Source organism: Artemia franciscana, chromosome 3 (genome assembly GCF_032884065.1).
Source record: "Artemia franciscana chromosome 3, ASM3288406v1, whole genome shotgun sequence".
In the NCBI taxonomy this organism is placed as follows: domain Eukaryota; kingdom Metazoa; phylum Arthropoda; class Branchiopoda; order Anostraca; family Artemiidae; genus Artemia; species Artemia franciscana.
In genome coordinates this window covers 54,543,242-54,561,829 of record NC_088865.1, presented here as the reverse complement: position 1 = coordinate 54,561,829, position 18,588 = coordinate 54,543,242, and the positions used below count along the sequence as shown (strand labels likewise).

The window sequence follows — 18,588 nt, the reverse complement described above, 5'->3', positions numbered from 1 at the left end:
AATATTATCTACTCTCTAGCCTTTAAAACAGAGTAGCCTACCATCAAATCTTATTTATCCTTCAAAAATCAGACCAATCAAAAATCCGTTTTGATATTTTTCTTTTTGCAAACCATTTAGTGGGTCTACTGAATATAAAGCTGAACTGGCCCACACTGACAAAACAAAGAAAAACCTCAAGAAGAACAAAAAAGAGACGGGTTTACTGCCTTCTACTGGTCTTACCAGCAGTATCTGCACTATCAACAAGACTTATGGTAAAAACAGGAAATGATTCGAACAAATACCATTTAATTGAATAGTTGTTACAAACCTATTGCTCCAGGTAAACAAAAACACCATCTTGAAATCATAATCTTTCTAGACCTATAATTGACCTCTAGATTGTATTTCAGAAAATGGATTAGACTAGAGCAAAATTCAGCCCCAACACTGACCCTTTTGGTCCTTGAAACCTTACTGGAAATGTTGCTGATCTCACACCACTCAATGCTACTTTGAGAAATCTCCCTGTGAAACAGTTTTCAAACCTCTCAAAATACACTGTCTATTGAAAAGAAAGGTTAGTTAAATTTGATTCAGGAATAATAGTTATTCTTTAGATATTAACAGTAAAAGCTAATTACAAAAAAAATCCTGAAACTTTGTAAATATGCTTCAAACCCCTTAAAACTGGTGGTGGATTGAAATCACCATGGTCAGAATCGTTAACTAGAGGTTCAAAATTTCTCAAACTTAAAAAAAAATTATTTCATCACGGCGTTGAGAGTAGTCTTGTAAGGCTTGAAACCACTATCTGAATATAGCATAGAGAAACCATGTAGGTACTGTCCTGGCACCAAAGTGTAGTATGGTGCATCAAACATCAGCGCTCTAGATTTTGGTTTTACTCCTGAATAACAATAATTTTTTTTTGTATAATGCAAATTTTGTAGAGACCTATATAAACAACATTTGTCACTGTATTTCTTTACATTTTTTTCCCGGTAAACCATTGTTTTTGTAACCAAAATAAAAAAATACCTTTCAGCAAAACTATTTTTATTTCATAGATTCATTTTAGAACATTTTCTTTACAGCAGATATTTTCCTGTTCGTAATTTTTTTCTCCTATTCCTAAGAAAACTGTGAGTATTCCTAGACTAGAGACTATAGTGTCTGAAAATTTCAGCTCGATTAGAGAAAAAGCAATTACTTCTTGAAAGAGAGACCTGAAAATTTTCAAGTCCAGCAAAATACTCTGATTGGTTCGAAATTTTTAACCTTATAGTACGGAAATAATATCCCCCCCCCCAAAAAAAAAGTTTCAGATATACAAAACAAAAATCAGCAATGTATAAAAACTTCTAGCTGTATAGTATAGTCGTTTTTTCAATATCTTCCTCCTCAACTGTTTAGTTTTAGGTATTTGTAGGCTACCTGGCTGTATCATATAGAAACTTCAACTGTGTGGCCATTCTTGTTCATTTTCTTTCCTTTTTGACCAATTTCCTTTCCTTTTTTCTTTCCTTTTGACCAATTTCCTTTTTTTTCCAACTTCCGAGAGGTACACACCAAAAACAATGACTTTGGGGATTTGGATTTTTTGTAGCAACAAAATTTGTAAAAATAATTTACAGAGCTAGCATTATTATAAATGGAAAGACCAAATAGTATATTTATATTTCAGCTGGCAATTTTTTTTATTATTTGAAAAGTTTCATAGTATTTGTAACTTGAAATCAATCAAAAATAGATCAAGAGATTATTTCTAAGGATTTTTATTTTTCTTTTAATTTAATGAGCAGCCACCACCAATTTTCCTTTTCCCCTACCTTCTAGGATGTACAGGGCAAAAAAAAGACTTTGGGGGCTTGGATTTTTTGTTGCAACAAACAAGATTTTTAAAAGAGTTTGCAGAGGTAGCATCAATGTAATTGGAAAAACTGAATAGTCTATTTATCTGTCAGTTAGCAAATTTATCAACGGTTTGAAAAGTCTAATAATACTGTTTATTTTATCTTAAAAAGTGGCTGAATAATACCGAAAAAACTATCAGGAATGGATCCTGAGCCTAGTTCTAAATTTTTTTTTGATTTTTCTTTAAATTTGTGAGCATAGAGATTTATTTTTTCCTCTTTTTTTGTTATCATTATGACGAAAAATAACTGTGCAAAAGAAAGGTTCTTTTGAGCAAAGCATTAATGACACTTTAGTCTTTTGGGAGCTTAATTGGGGAATATTGATCTGTTGAAACTTTCACAGATTTTCAGGAGTTGATATTTGAGCTAATGCCAGAAAATTAAATTAATTTGTTCAATTATTCCTGTAATATATAGAAGAAACTTTGTCTCGAAAGCCATTTTCTAAATAAGGGACAGATACTAAACATACAAGGTGCAGAAGTTGTTACCTTTTTTGCAGTTTTTATAAACGATACCTATTTTACTATAAAGAGTATTTTTGAGAAAGTTTTTCTAAAAATTACAAAGTAATTAGAGCAGGTTATATTGTAAATAATTCATTTTTTTCTGCCCCTTCTCAAAGCTAAGAGTGATAACATAACCCTTGGGATTCATATCAAACAGTTCGTGGTAACGAACTGTAGTAAGGAGCGACCCGGCTCACTAGTAAACGAAACTCTAAAAAACAGAATTTTGATGCTAAAAGATACATCAAAAGAATCGGATTTTTATGCTTATTTTAAATATATAAGTTTCATCAAATTTAGTCTGTGTCATCAAAAGTTACGAGCCTGAGAAAATTTGCCTTATTTTGGAAAATAGGGGAAAACACCCCCTAAAAGTCATAGAATCAGAGAATCAGAGAACCCTATAAAAAAATTTTCAAGTTCCTATCTACAAAAATGTGGAATTTCGTATTTTTTGCCAGAAAACAGATCACGGGTGCGTGTTTATATGTTTCTTTGTTTGTTTGTTTTTCCAGGGGTCATCCTATCGAACAAGTGGTCCTAGAATGTCGCAAGAGGGCTCATTCTAACGGAGATGAAAAGTTCTAGTGCCCTTTTTAAGCGACCAAAAACATTGGAGGGCACCTAGGCCCCTTCCCACGCTTACTTTTTCCCAAAGTCAACGGATCCAAATTTTGAGATAGTTATTTTGTTCCACATAGTCGAAAACCATAAAACTATGTCTTTGGGGATGACTTACTCCCCCAGAATCTCTGGGGGAGGGGCTGTAAGTTACAAACTTTGACTATTGTCAAACAGTTCGTGGTAACGAACTGTAGTAAGGAGCGACCCGGCTCAATAGTAAACGAAACCCTAAAAAACGGAATTTTGATGCTAAAAGATACATCAAAAGAATCGGATTTCCATGCTGATTTTAAATATATAAGTTTCATCAAATTTAATCACTGTCTTCAAAAGTTACGAGCCTGAGAAAATTTGCCTTATTTCGGAAAATAGGGGGAAGCATCCCCAAAAATCATAGAATCTTAACGAAAATCACACCATCGCATTTGGCGTATCAGACAACCCTATAGCAAAAATTTCAAGCTCCTATCTAAAAGAATGTGGAATTTCGTCTTTTTTGCCGGAAGACAAATCACGGGTGCGTGTTTATTTGTTTGTTTTTTTTTTCTTTCTTTTCCCCAGGGGTCATCGTATCGACCAAGTGGTCCTACAGTGTCGCAAGAGGGATCATTCTTACGGAAATGAAAGGTTCTAGTGCCCTTTTTAAGTGATCAAAAAATTGGAGGGCACCTAGACCCTCTCCCACGCTAATTTTTTTCCAAAAGTCAACGGATTAAAATTTTGAGATAGCCATTTTGTTCCGCATAGTCGAAAACCATAATAACTATGTCTTTGAGAATGACTTACTCCCCCTCAAACTCTGGGGGAGGGGCTGCAAGTTACAAACTTTGACCAGTGTTGACATATAGTAATGATTATTGGGAAGTGTACAGACGTTTTCAGGGGAATTTTTTTTGGTTTGGGGGGTGGGGTTGATGGGAGGGGGCTATGTGGGAAGATCTTTCCTTGGAGGAATGTGTCATGGGGGAAGAAAAATTCAATGAAAAGGGCGCAGGATTTTCTAGCATTACTTTAAAAATACAATAAAAAATAAACATGAAAACTTTTTTCAATTGAAAGTAAGGAATAGCATTGAAATTTAAAACGAACAGAGATTATTACGCATATGAGGGGTTCTAAAAATACTTTAGCATAAAGAGCGAGGTATTTAGGAGGAGATAAATACCTCGCTCTTTATGCTAAAGTATTTTTAGTAATTTCAACTATTTATTCTACGGCCTTTTTGATTCAGGGGTCATTCTTAAAGAATTGGGACAAAACTTACGATTTAGTGTAAAGAGCGAGGTATTAACGAGGGTACCAGCCCCCTCGTACACATAATAAAAATATAAGAATATAAAAGTTTGTTACGTAAGTTAATTCTTAAGTTAATTAAAAGTTCTAGTAGTCTTTTTAAGTAACCGAAAAATTGGAGGGCAGCTAGGCCTCCTTCCCCACCCCTTATATCTCAAAATCGTCTGATCAAAACTAAGAGAAAGCCATTTAGCCAAAAAAATAAATATACAAATTTCATTTCAATAATTTATGTGCGGAGAGCCAAAATCAAACATGCATTAATTCAAAACGTTCGGAAATTAAATAAAAAAAAACTAGTTTTTTTAACTGAAAGTAAGGAGTGACATTAAAACTTAAAACGAACAGAAATTACTCCGTATATGAAATGGGATGTCCCCTCCGCAATCCCTCGCTCTTTACGCTAAAGTTTGACTCTTTGCCACAATTCTACTTTTTAAAACAATTAAAAGCTTTATCGTAAAGAGCGAGGGATTGCAGAGGGGACATCCCATTTCATATACGGAGTAATTTCTGTTCGTTTTAAGTTTCAATGTCGCTCCTTACTTTCAGTTAAAAAAAAACTAGTCTTTTTTATTTAATCTATATGACAGAGTTCAATATGTTTTGTCGGAGAATTTCACACAGGTAGAATGTAAAACCTGTACTCAAGGCCCAATTTAAAAAAAAAATTATGGTGACATTTTTTGCAACATCACTCAAGTAAGACAAAAGATTTTCCTTCGTGACGCTTAGCTGAATTCAAATAAAAGTAGAAACTAATTTTTTCAGTTATTTTGTTATTTAAAGTTAACACCAATTTTGAAAGAAGTGAACACCAAAGATTAAACTCACCGAAACTATTGCTTTGTACCATATGCAACATGTATCTATATAACTACTGTAGAATAAACCGACTTATGAGACTTCCTACGATTTGTTGAAATTTAAAAACAAACACTTTACTGAAAACATAAAACAATATATGATCTTTGTAAAGCAGAAACACGAGGTGCTTTAGGAGTCTTTTCTAGAAAATGAATAAAATATTTTGAGATATGTTATATGAGTTAAGTTTGCTTAACTTGGAAGACCAAGATTACCATGTAGCAACATATGAAGGGAGGGTGTCTGAGCAGTGAGTAAATTACAGTCAAAGCTCAGAAATGTTTATCATAGCTTCAAAAATCACCATACTGTAGGAAGAAATAAAAGAATTTTTGTCGTTTATATTAGGGTTATAATGATTTTTGACTTGGAATAATAATTAACAGCATTTCTTCATTTAAAGTTTACATTACTATTTATTGAGAATATGGCCAATGAGCCTTAAAAGAATGAGTGTCATTCTTTTGCTGCCTGAACAAATCATTAGTTCTAAAGATATCAGTTAAAAATAATCTTCTTATTTGTAATATTTCTCTTTCCTATTACTTGGATTTGTTTTGATGAAGTTTTTTCTTTTTTTAGGTAGGCTATACTGATTGATTTTAATCTTGTTCTTGTTCTATGCATCTTTATATGTGTTAAAATAATTTTCAACTGCATCAATGGAGTCTCACTTTGACTAGTTTAAGTTTTTTAGATTTTCTTAATTAAATGAAGTCTCTCCCTCTTTTTTCATTATTAGTATATATTTTAAATAGTATGTGTTTAGTTACTTAATGTTTAAATTCTTTACGATCCCCTCCTTTACACGCCATAGAGCCTTTGTAGAGATTGGTAATTTTAATTAAAAAGGTAAAGAATACGGCATTAGACTTTACAGTCCCTACCGGCGATACTGATCTCTGTTTATTGACCCTTGAGCCAGGAAGTGTAATGGGGGGTTGGGGGCCAAACATCCTGTGCTTTCGCACCCCCTTCCTGTTTACCTTCCCCAGATTTCTCCACTTACCCATTTTGAGCTGGGTCGACTCTGGCTGAGCTTACAGAGTCACGCCACTGACCTCCATCCCAAATTAAATAAATGGGTGCATTAGGATTCGAACCCTCCCCCTCTCAGACAAAGGATCCTGAATCCAGCACACCAATCCACTCTTCCAGGACTATTCTTTCAGTACTGAATGAGTATTATATTCGTTTGTGTAAAATATATCTATGTATCTACCTCCCTTTTTTGAGTTTTTAGGTGAGCTTAAACTGTGCGGTAAATAATATTGATATTATGGTTGGTGAAAAATTATTAAGATCTTTATGAATTTGCTGTGTTTTTTCTATAGGCTAAAGGACTTTGCTGCTCCTAAAAAAAATCGGCATGGGTTTTGTTTCTTCTGCGAGGCGCTAGTTTTCCAATATTTTATAAATACGGGGAATGTCATGAGTTGGTTTACATGATTGAGGGCAATACCCCGTGCTTGGATAATGCCTAATCTCAGAAAAATATTCTGATGAAAATATATTTGAAATAAGTGTGTACAGTATATTCTTAAACTGGGAGATAATGTACATAGTTTTAGATTGTTGGTTCTCCTAAATAAAATTAAAGTTACGATAATTTTATTTGATAAATACATACAGAACATTTCTGCAGCAGCTACTAAGAAAACCAAGAACAGCTTCTTAGCAGCGGGTGGGAGTCTTTTCTATTTTACACATTCTAGAACCGCACTTTTATGTTCTTACTACTACTATTACTAATAACTCACTGCAGCACCAAGCCGCTTGAGGCCAACGCAGCTACGCACGCTCCTCCTCCAACCTAATCTATTTAAAGCCTCCCTTTTTACACCCTCCCAGGAAGTTCCCATTTCCTTTAAATCTTTATTTAAGACATCCTCCCAACCCAGACAAGGACGACCTGCATTCCGTGTAGCCCCAGACGGTTGGCCAAAAAGGACAATCTTCGGTAATTTGTCATCCTTCATCCGTAGAACGTGGCCTAGCCATCTCAACCTTTCTTTCATTATAGCCCCAGAAAGCGAGATTGAACCACACTTTTCGTATAACCTACTGTTTGAAATACGGTCAGTCAGCCGGGTACCCAGAACAATCCGTAGGCAATTTCTCTGGAAAACATCTAGTAAATTTTCATCTGCTTTTCAGAGTGCCCATGCTTCAGAGCCATATTTGACCACTGTAATCACTGTAGCTTCCAATATTCTAATCTTGGTTTGTAGACTTATCTTTCTATTCTTCCAAACTTTTTTTAACAGTGAAAAAACACCCTGAGCCTTAGCTATTCTACTTTTAACATTTTCACTGCTCCCACCATCTTTACTAATAATACTACCAAGGTAACTGATCCCAACCTAATCAATCTTTTCGTTACCTAATGTCACCTGTTCATCTTCACTTATTCCTAGCCTTAGTGACTTAGTCTTCTTAACATTAATTTTCAAGCCTATTTTAGCACCCTGAACTCATAAAACCTCTAAAAATTCATTCATTTTGCTCACACTTTCATCTAATATGCTTAAATCATCAGCATAATCTAAGTCCAGGAGCGTTCTTCCTCCCCATTTGATTTCATGGTCTCCAATTGCCTTTCCTGTGCTCCTTAAGACGAAGTCCATCAAAATGATCCATATAAAGGGGGATAGAACACAACCCTGCTTAACTCCTGATTTAATACAAAACCACTTGCTAACCTCACTTCCTACCTTAACCGCAGCAACATTATTCTCGTACATAGCGCAAATCACTTTAATGTATTTTTCTGGTATACCATATAACGATAAGACCTTTGTTAATGCTCTTCTATCAACAGAATCGAAAACTTGCTCATAATCGATAAAACTGAGGACCAAAGGTGTTTGACAACAAAGGGACTTCTCAATTATTAACCTAAGAGTGAAAACATGGTCGACACATCCTCTACCTTTTCTAAAACCGCATTGTTCTTCCCTTAAAACTTTGTCTACAGCATGTCTCAGTCTAAAAAGTATCATATTACTCAGTAATTTGCTACCTACAGAGACCAGACTAATGCCTCGATAATTACGACACTCACTCTTGTCACCTTTCTTATACAGTGGTTTAATTAAGGTTTTCCTAAAATCATTGGGTACTTCCCCTTTTTCAAAAATCATGTTCATAATCTTCAGTAGCTTATTCCTAACCTCAGAGCCACCATATTTAAGATTTTTATTTATCACACTATCAGTACCTGGAGCCTTATTATTTTTTAATCCTTTTAGTACTGTCACTAATTCTTCCTCACTAAACAAATCTTCCTTCACAGCCAACTGGGTACTCATCTGAATGACTGTATTTCAAACAGTAGATTGTACAAAAAAAAAGCGGCTTTATCCCGCATTCTAGGGCTATAATGAGAGAACGGTTGAGATGGCTTAGGCACGTTCTGCAGATGAAATATGAAAGATTGTCGAAGATTGTCCTTTTTGGTCAACTATTAAGGGCTAAACGGGAAGCAGGACGACCGCAGTTGGGGTGGGAGGATGTGGTAAAGAAAGATTTAAGGGAAATGAGAACTTCCTGGGAGGGTGTAAAGAGGAGGACTTTGAACAGATTGAAATGGAGGAGGAGCGTGCGTCGCTGTGTTGGCCTCACGCGGCTCGGTGTTATGATGAGTTGTTAGTAGTGGTAGTAGTATTCTACTTATATAAACATACAAATAATTAAAAATCTTTTGTAGGAAAAATCTTTTTGCTACAGTCTTGAAGGATGATAAATGACTTGAATTTTGCATTACAACTGCAATTATATCCCATGCACAGGGACAAAATTTCCTGTTACAAAAGAAGCTTGAGTTGTATTTGTATATGGATGTACCAGATTCGATGTTTGTCGTGTATTATGGCTATGGAGACCACAATTAATAGAAAAGAAATCAAAAAAAGAAAGTACATTATTAAGATACTTCTATGTGAAAATACTAAATTGATAATCTTAACTTTTGAAACATCAAGAAGTTGATTGAAAATGTAACACTCGAACAAATAATGAATATTCTAGGTGACATAATTTTAACAGCTTTAATTCAGTCTGGATTTTTTTTTTTTATCATGACAGAAAATTTACTTGCCAATATAGAGCAACCAATCAAAGAATATTCTTCAAAACTAAGTTTTTAATTCAACAAAGCATGCCCAGAGATCTTGACAATTTTTAAGCCATAACATCAGAGTGTTTTTTTCCAAGATTGATTTTCATTGATCATAAAACCCAAAAACTATATTACCTTTACTCTTTTCATCTGATTCTCATTTACTATTAGTTTTAAGTTAGTTTCACTGCCTGATATCTGAGAAGATAAAATGTAAATAATTTTAATATAATTTAATGTCAAAAGATTGAAACATGCCACCTCAACAAACGCAGCAAATGCCTTTGTCATTTTACAAAAAAGTAGATTAACTGAGGGGCTCCAACAAGTAAAAGAGTGTCATCTACAAAAAACATTACGCTGGCCTCTGTTAAATAATACTTAATTCAATCAATAAAGATTAGAAATAAGAGAGAGACTAGTACAGGCCTTTGGGATACTCTGCAGGCTATCCCATTAACTACAAAAGTTAGACACTTTCCTAAAATCTAGGAATAAAGCGGCTGGAATCAAACCAACTTCGAATGCCTCATTTATCAAGTAAACAAGTTTAATTGTAGCCTTTTTGGTATATATTTTTTTCCTAAGACTAATTGAGTGTTCATAAGAATTTTATTATGTTCAATGTAATCATTTAGTCTAGATCCAATAACCTTTTCTTATATTTTGAAGAAAAAGGGAGAATAAAATGGGTATTTTGTTTGAAAGACCATCTCTCTTACCTCCTTTAACCAATGGTATTATCCTAGTGACTTTCAAAACTTCCAGGAAATACCCTTTTCCCTTTGACTTATAAATCAAATGACATGGAGTTAGTGTAATAACTGACCAAACTGATTTGTCAATCTTAAGAGAAATCCCATCTACACCAACTGAATTTGAATGCATTCTGCTGATAACTTTTTCAACTTCATTTACACTGCAGGGATTAAAACAGATTGTACTATCTGACAGAACTTCAGACAGACCTATTTTGGGAGCCGTTTTATTACTTTTCTGGGTATCTTTACTTTGTTTTGTACCCTCTTTGACTTATAAATCAAAGGACATGGAGTTAGTGTAATAACTGACCAAACTGATTTGTCAATCTTAAGAGAAATCCCATCTACACCAACTGAATTTGAATGCATTCTGCTGATAACTTTTTCAACTTCATTTACACTGCAGGGATTAAAACAGATTGTACTATCTGACAGAACTTCAGACAGACCTATTTTGGGAGCCGTTTTATTACTTTTCTGGGTATCTTTACTTTGTTTTGTACCCTCTTTGACTTATAAATCAAAGGACATGGAGTTAGTGTAATAACTGACCAAACTGATTTGTCAATCTTAAGAGAAATCCCATCTACACCAACTGAATTTGAATGCATTCTGCTGATAACTTTTTCAACTTCATTTACACTGCAGGGATTAAAACAGATTGTACTATCTAATAGAACTTCAGACAGAACTATTTTGGGAACCGTTTTATTACTTTTCTGAGTATCTTTACTTTGTTTTGTACCCTCGCTAGAAAAATATTCACATATATAAATCATAACATGTTTGGGGGTAATCAAATTCCCCTTTTGAGTTTGTTGTTTATTAATCACATCATACTTTACCCTTTTAACCCAGAAGTGAATTCGCAGTTTTCCATGTTTTTTTTTCATTTTACATTTAAATACATTGTAAGACCAAATTGGCAATACATGACAGGTGAAACCAAGAGAGGAAAGGATATAATAAATGGAAAACAAGATCAAATAGGTGAGAAAACAAGGATTTTTTCAGCCAGTGACAAAATATAAGGACAAAGAACAAGCAAATGTTTTGACAAGCACCTCCACCAAGTTGTCCTCAGTACTAATAAAAAAAGAAACAACATACAAAAAAAACAAACTGGTTAGGTTTGTTTCAAAAGGTTAGATTTTGTTTTCTTGTTTTTTTTTTTTTTTTGTTTTTTTTTGTTTTTTATGAGCACTGAGGATGACTTGGCAGAGGTCCTTGTCAAAATATTTGCCTGTTCTTTGTCTTCATATTTTGTCACTCGCTGACAAAATCCTTGTTCTCTCACTTATTTGATTTTATTTTTCATTTATCTTATCCTTTCCTTTCTTGGTTTCATATGTTTCATTCATACTTCATAAATTAATTTTGTAAACCCATTTTTTTTACATTTCACTTCAATCTATCCAAAATATTTTTATAAACATTAAATCACTAAAAATTAATAAATGTTTATTTAAAATACACCTAAGTATGTTTCATAAGTCACAACTTTCCAGTTTACACAATTTGGAATAGCCTGAGGGTAATCCATGGTTTCCAAGGGAATTTTGTCTCAGCCCATTTAAGTCTTCTAAGAGAATGTCTCATTTTACACCTTTGCAAGTATTCTAACAAAAATACCATACACAAATGACATGTTACCCTCTTCAAATGCTAGAGAAAAATTTACATCACCCATTTCTATCTCAAACTTTTTAAAATTACCTTCTCTTAGACCACTGCAGGATTTTTTATTGAGATGATCATTCTTATTTATCAATTCACAGGAATTATTTAGTTTATTAATGAGAAAAAGATCATCGAATCTGTGCTTAAGTGAAGTATCAGCATATAAACATTCAAGTAGCTTTCTATCCAAAGATATGTTGTCAATTAGCATTGCAGGCTTAACAGTCACTTGTGTATGAATAGTTACCAGTAGGCATAAGAACAAAGAAATCATTAGTTTAAGAAAATCTAGATGACTTGGACCTTTAAAGAGGTCAATATTGAAATCTTCCACTAGCACTAAATATTTAGGTTCCTTATTAAAATTTTCCATTAATGTCTCTATCTCCATAACAAATACACCCTCATTATATGATGGTGTTTTATATACTAAACCAACAATTATATTCCTTACCACAATTACCATAAATTTCAATAAAAACAGTCTGTTCTCTGCACTCAAACCAGAGGAAGAGATCCTCATTTACCCAATATAAAACTCCTTCTTTTATCAACAATAACAAACCTCCTTGCTCTATAGCCTGCCATTCTTTTCTTTCACTAGGATATCCTGGAAATTGGAAATCCCAAACTGAATAACTGTTCCTATTTGACAACAACACCTCAAAAAATCCTATTATGAACAGTCTTTCTTGTAAATCACTGAAAATGTTATATAGAATAGGATATGCTGTTCTAATGCCCTCGCAATCCCAAAATGAAAAAAAAAATATCATCTTTAACTTATCATTTCTTCAACAATTGTTTATCAACGTAGTTGCTTGCTTTCACAGCTTGCATATTATTTGCTTCACTTAAATTATCTTTAGCTATGGAGGTATATAATAAATGGTCAGCAGGCAGCCCACTACTTTCCATATCTAATTGAATGCTTTGGTTTTAAGTACTCAAATGTAAATACTTCTTATAATGTCAATTTCTTCTTATATGCAAACAAGCACATTGCATAATCAGAGGAACAAAAGGTGACAAGAAATGGGAGCATATAAATATTCACTAAGGTAGCTTGAGTACATAAGCACTTGGCAGACTTGATATTAGTAGCAATCATACTAATCCCCAACTTAATACAAAAACCACTAGGACACTATTAGTCAGTGTTTCTCCACCTGTCTGAGCAAGTCTGTGGGTTAAAAGAACTTTTGACTTATATTGTTGCTGTGGCATTGTAAAATCTCAGCAATGTAATTTTAGGATGAAACCCCTTAGTCATCCCTTCAATACTAGCAAATTTAAAGCTGTATTCAAATTTGATTGTGTCATAGATCTCAGTGACTATAGTACAATTACAGAAGAGAGAATAATGAGGACTTTTTTTCCCAGGACAGTGAATAAGCAAAACATATTTGAATATTTCGGCCCTATATCTAAGGGTCGTCTTCAGCAAATAAAATAATAAACAATAAAACACTTACAATAAAAGTTCTTGGTTAAAAATTATTTTTTTTAAAATAGTCTAGGCATCATTACTTCTTAACGAAAAGTTCAGCCAAGAATGTATGATAAAAGCCAACATTTTGCAAGCTAAAAAGGTTCATTCATTTGAATAATTGGATTTATTAGAAATTGAGATCATTTCTTATTGCAATGTTTGCCTTCTCTATAGCTAATCTTGTAGTTCTTTTGGGATTGGGCTTGTTTTTATTGGTTCCTATTCTTGTTTTATTTTGAATGAGATTATTTTCTATAATTATTGTGTATTTGTATTATGGAAAGGCAGTGTAGTCTTTGTCATTATTCAAGTGACTATAGTGTTAGTTACTTGTTTATTGATCAGATTTTTGTCCTCTGGAGATTTCTCAATCACCTGCTATTGACTACCCTGACAAACATTTTCTTTCAGTTGCCAATTTTGCTCTATGCATTAACAAGGGTAGATATAAAGATGTATTGCTTGCCAAAGCAGCACCAGGGATTTCCATTATTTCTTTATAAACATCAAAAAATGTGGCAAGTTGAGTGAACGCACTTTGAACTCCTTTAGTTGTTTTTTTTTTTTTTAAGCATTGGTAAAATTTTCTTCAAAAAGGAGATTCTAGGAAAATTTTATTTTTAATACTTTAGCTCAAACAAAAGCTATTGTTACATTCCAGGATAGGCTAGTACCCTCAGTAGTTGGATAGAACCTAATCTTTTACATATATTTTTTATAAACATGAACAATAAGTTCCTCATCTTGAATATGATGCATAGTCAGGACTGAGCTAGTTAGGATTGACACATTATAATGAGGAAAAACTTTATTTTTAAGCTTTATAATTAAACAAAATTTATCCTTACAGCCCTGCCTAGCATATTTAAATACAATTATTCTGTTTTATGACACTTGCCTCAGATTGAAGTTGTTCATGACAGAATATGTCTAAGATTTGGAATAAATAAAAATAAAAATAAACAAGTTTTTTTCAACTGAAAGTAAGGAGCAGCATTAAAACTTAAACAAATAGAAACTATTTTGTTAAGGCCTCATTCAAGTGCTGGTCTATAGTAATCACTAATTTAGGAAAACAGTCTTCCTTTTCTCCTTCTGTCTCTTTTTGTTTTGTTTTTTTGTTGTTTTTTATGTGTTTGTGCTGTTGCATTGGTGATTTCTGTTTTCATGATATATGAAAGGAGTTATTCTTCCACAACACCTTGCTGTTTAAGTTTTTAATACTTTTAAAAAAGACTTCTTATTATTCAAATTAAATGAACATATTGCTTCAGAAGTTATTCTTAAAGAATTTGGATAAAATTCAAACTTTAGCACAAAGAGCAAGGTGTTGAAGAGTATGCAACCCCCTTCATATACATGATAATATCTGTTCAATATAAGTTTTAATGTTACACCACCTTACTTTCAGTTGAAAAAAATTGTTTGTTTCTATTTTATTTAATTTCTGATCTTTTTTTAAATATTTGTAGGAAATTTGGCCCCATCTCCATGGAGAAAAACCCTCCCCATGGATATATTCTCAAGACAACTCAATCCCAGTGAAAATTTACCCAGAACAATTACCATCAACAACTCCATGCATAAAAGCAAGACAGAAAAGAGAAAGCAAGAAATATAAGAATAATTTTGTATAGGAATTCTTGCAAATTCCCCCAGTGTATAACTTCCTTTTGAAAAGTCCCCTGCTCCCCCATGGAAACTTCCTCCAGCAGAAAATTTGTCTTCCCATCCTAAAATGTATCCATGCTTCCCAATAACAAATACAATGTGCAATTTGCATAACTTAAAGACCTTTCCCCCAGGGCTCTGGGGGAGGGAGGATCATGTTATATCCAAGGCATAATTATTGGGCCTTTCAACTATAATGAACAAAATGGCTATCTCAAAAATTTTAATTGGCCAATTTTGGGGAAAAGGTTGCCAAGGTTTCCTCCAATATTTTTGGTTACTTAAAAAGGGCACTAGAACTTTTAGTATCCGTTTGAATCAGCCCTCTCGTGATATTCTAGGATCACAGGGTCAATACAATCACATCTGCAAAAAAATAAAAATAAATAAACATGTATCCATGATCTTTCTTCTGGCAAAAAATACAAAATTCCAACATTTTTGCAGATAGAAGCTTAAAAGCTCTATAATAGAGTTTTTTGAGAAGTTGAATCTGATGATGTGATTTTCATTGTGATATTGTGACTCTTAAGGGGTGTTTTCCCCTGTTTTTGAAAATAAGACAATTTTTTTCAGACTCATAACCACTGATGGATAAGACTGAACTTAATAAAAGTTACATATTTGCAATAAGCATGAAAATGTCATTCTTTTGATATAACTATGGTATCAAAAATCTAGCTTTTACAGATTGGTTACAATTGGGCTGGTTTGCTCCTTACTTACAGTTCATTACCAAAAACTGTTTGGTATTTTGTTCTAACATTAAGATCCTATTTCCAAGATTAGGCAGCATTTCTAATTTCAGGTTATGAATGTGAAACCTTGCAAAAAAAAGATTTTCTGCTTAAATGAAGTATGACAAAACTATTTTCAGCTTCACAACTTTCTGAAATCCTAATTTACAAGGTTTCAAAGATCTCCAAATACATTTCCTAAATTTAGAAAAAAAAACTATTTTATATGACATAAAATTCTCCTCAAATAACAGGAATTACAGTTTCAGAACTAAAATAAGGATATAAGAAACCAAGATGTAAGCCTAGGAAAGCTTCTTCACATAAAAGAACATGTTAAGAAAACAATTCTTACTTCATAATAAGCAGAATAATCATAATCCACACATTTTACTTAGGAAGAACCTTTATTTTTCCTTCTTTCCTTGTTACAGAGTGTTTTTATAACAAATTTCTGAAAAATACACACAGATTCCATTTCCTCTGTTTTCAATAGATTCTATATCTATTTACTTAAGAATTTTTTGAAAATAGAGATAATACTGATCAAATCCATGCTTATCTTACAGAAATATGTTTAAAAACACTCTGTGACAATGAAAGAAGTGAAGACAGAGGCTCTCTCTATGCAAAATGTATTCAAAATGGTGAATACATTTACTTTCATTTATGAAAGTAAATATATGCATTTAAATATGCAAGTAAATATGCATTTATGCATATTATGAATTAAGAATTGTTGGTAAAATTCTAATTGATTGACTTCTTGCTATCTCAGAAATGGGTCAGGTTAGAAAAATGAAACTTTCAGGGATGGGTCTAGAGGAAAAAATGTCCTGGGAAGGTATTTTGAAGTACCTATCTCTACTCCTTCTCCCTCTAGAGGGCCCTGACCTTTGATGACCCTCAAAAATATGTGGGTTATAAAAGTGAAACCTTGCAAAATAGATCTTCTGCTTGAATGAAGTACAACAAAATTGTTTTCAGCTTCACTACTTTGCTCAATCTCAACTTACAAGGTTTTAAAGATATGCAAATACATTTCCTAAATTTTGAAGAAAAAAAAAACACTGATATGGCTGAAATTCTACTCAAATAAAAGGAATTGCATTTTTAAACTAAAGGCAGAGAAAAAGCAACTGGTAACTGAAAATTAAGGTAAAATGTTGTTTTGTCAAAATTTCAATAGGTATAGACTGGTCATGTAGGCAAATTTCAGGGCTCTCTAGAGGGAGAAGGAGTTGAGGTGGGTACTTTAAAATACCTTCCTGTGATATAATTTAGTCTGGAGACCCAACCCTGAAAGTTTCATTTTCCTAACCTAACTCCTTTCTGAGATAGCAAGAAGTCACTCAACTAGAGTTTTACTGCATTGTTTTCTTAACATAGGCCTATTTCCTTATGTGAAGGGCTCTCCTAGGCTTACACTGAATCTGAGAGCTGAAAATTAAGGTAAAATGGGTAAAGTTCTAGTTAATTGACTTCTTGCTATCTCAGAAAGGCTTTAGGTTAGGAAAATAAAACTTTCAGGGATGAATCTAAAGACTAAATTATGTCCTGGGAAGGTATTTTGAAGCAACTACCTCCACTCCTTCTCTCTCTAGAGGGCCCTGACCTTTGATTGCCTTTGAAAATATGTTTGTTATAAAAGTGAAACTTTGCAAAATATATTTTCTGCTTGATTTAAGTACAACAAAATTGTTTTCAGCTTCATAACTTTGCTCAATTACATTTTAACAGGTTTTAAAGATATGCAAATACATTTCTTAAATTTTGAGAAAAAAAAACATTGATACAGCTCAAAATTCTACCCAAATAACAGGAATTGCATTTTCAGAACTAAAGGCAGAGAAAAAGCAACTAGTAGGCTAACTGAAAATTAAGGTAAAATATTGTTTTGTCAAAATTTCAATAGGTATAGACTTGTCATGTAGGCAAATTTCAGGGCCCTCTAGAGGGAGAAGGAGTGGAGGTGGGTACTTTAAAATATCTTCCTGGGACATACTTTAGCCTATAGACCCATCCCTGAAAGTTTCATTTTCCTAACCTAAACCCTTTCCGAGATAGCAAGAAGTCAATTAACTAGAATTTTACCGTAAAATGTTGTTTTATCGAAATCGCCTAGCCTATCTGTCAAGTAGGCAAATTTCTAAGACTTGGGAATCAGAGGAGGGTTTACATGGAACCTTGGCAATACTTTTCATGTTTTTGTATGTAGCCTATTGCCCAAAAACAAACATGTTTCTGGCCCTGGATTCATTACTGAAAGTTTCATTTTCTCAACCTAATGCCTTTCCATGATTGCAAAAATTAGTTGAACTAAAATTTTCCCATTTGTTAGCATTGTACAGGATTAAGATATTTGAGCTAAATGTATATATATTAACAAGGTTTTTGCAAAAGCGAACGTAACAAGTTCCACTTTCTAGATGGTAAGATAAAGAGATTTTACATTGATTTCAAAATCTGATGTCTGACGATAGGGTATATTACCCTAGCCTATTTTTATGGATATATGTCGTACATGCTGAAACAACAATAATTTCAACTGATTTAAGGTTCAACTTTAATCTTTATTCCTATGAAAACTCAGATTTTTAATGATTTAAAAAAAGAAAACCTCTAATTAAAATTCTCCTGAGATTCTAAACTCATGTGTTATGAATTTGAATACAAACGCTTACTCTGGGTTCGTTTACTTGTCCGATTCCACTATAACTTATCCAGGTTTAACCCCTCAACGAAATTTGCAAGTTTTTCTTGGCTAAATTGCTTTCTTATAGTTTTGATCAAAGGATTTTGAGAAACAGAGGAACGGTGGAGGCAGGCTAGTTGCCCTACGATTTTTTGGTTACTTAAAGAGGCAGCTAGAACTTTTAATTTTTTACGAATGTTTTTATTAGTAAAAGATAAACGTAACTTATAAATTAGCT

General features: G+C 33.1%; 1 protein-coding gene across 1 annotated transcript in view; it reads right to left on the bottom strand.

Annotated features, from left to right (window-relative positions):
• LOC136025425 (uncharacterized) overlaps positions 1-18,336 on the bottom strand; it is a 63,044-nt gene extending 44,708 nt beyond the window's left edge. Inside the window, exon 1 of the mRNA XM_065701455.1 lies at positions 18,276-18,336. The gene's annotated coding sequence lies outside the window, so the exon portion shown is untranslated. The remainder of the gene's footprint in view (positions 1-18,275) is intronic.
• Between the last annotated feature and the right edge of the window lie 252 nt (positions 18,337-18,588).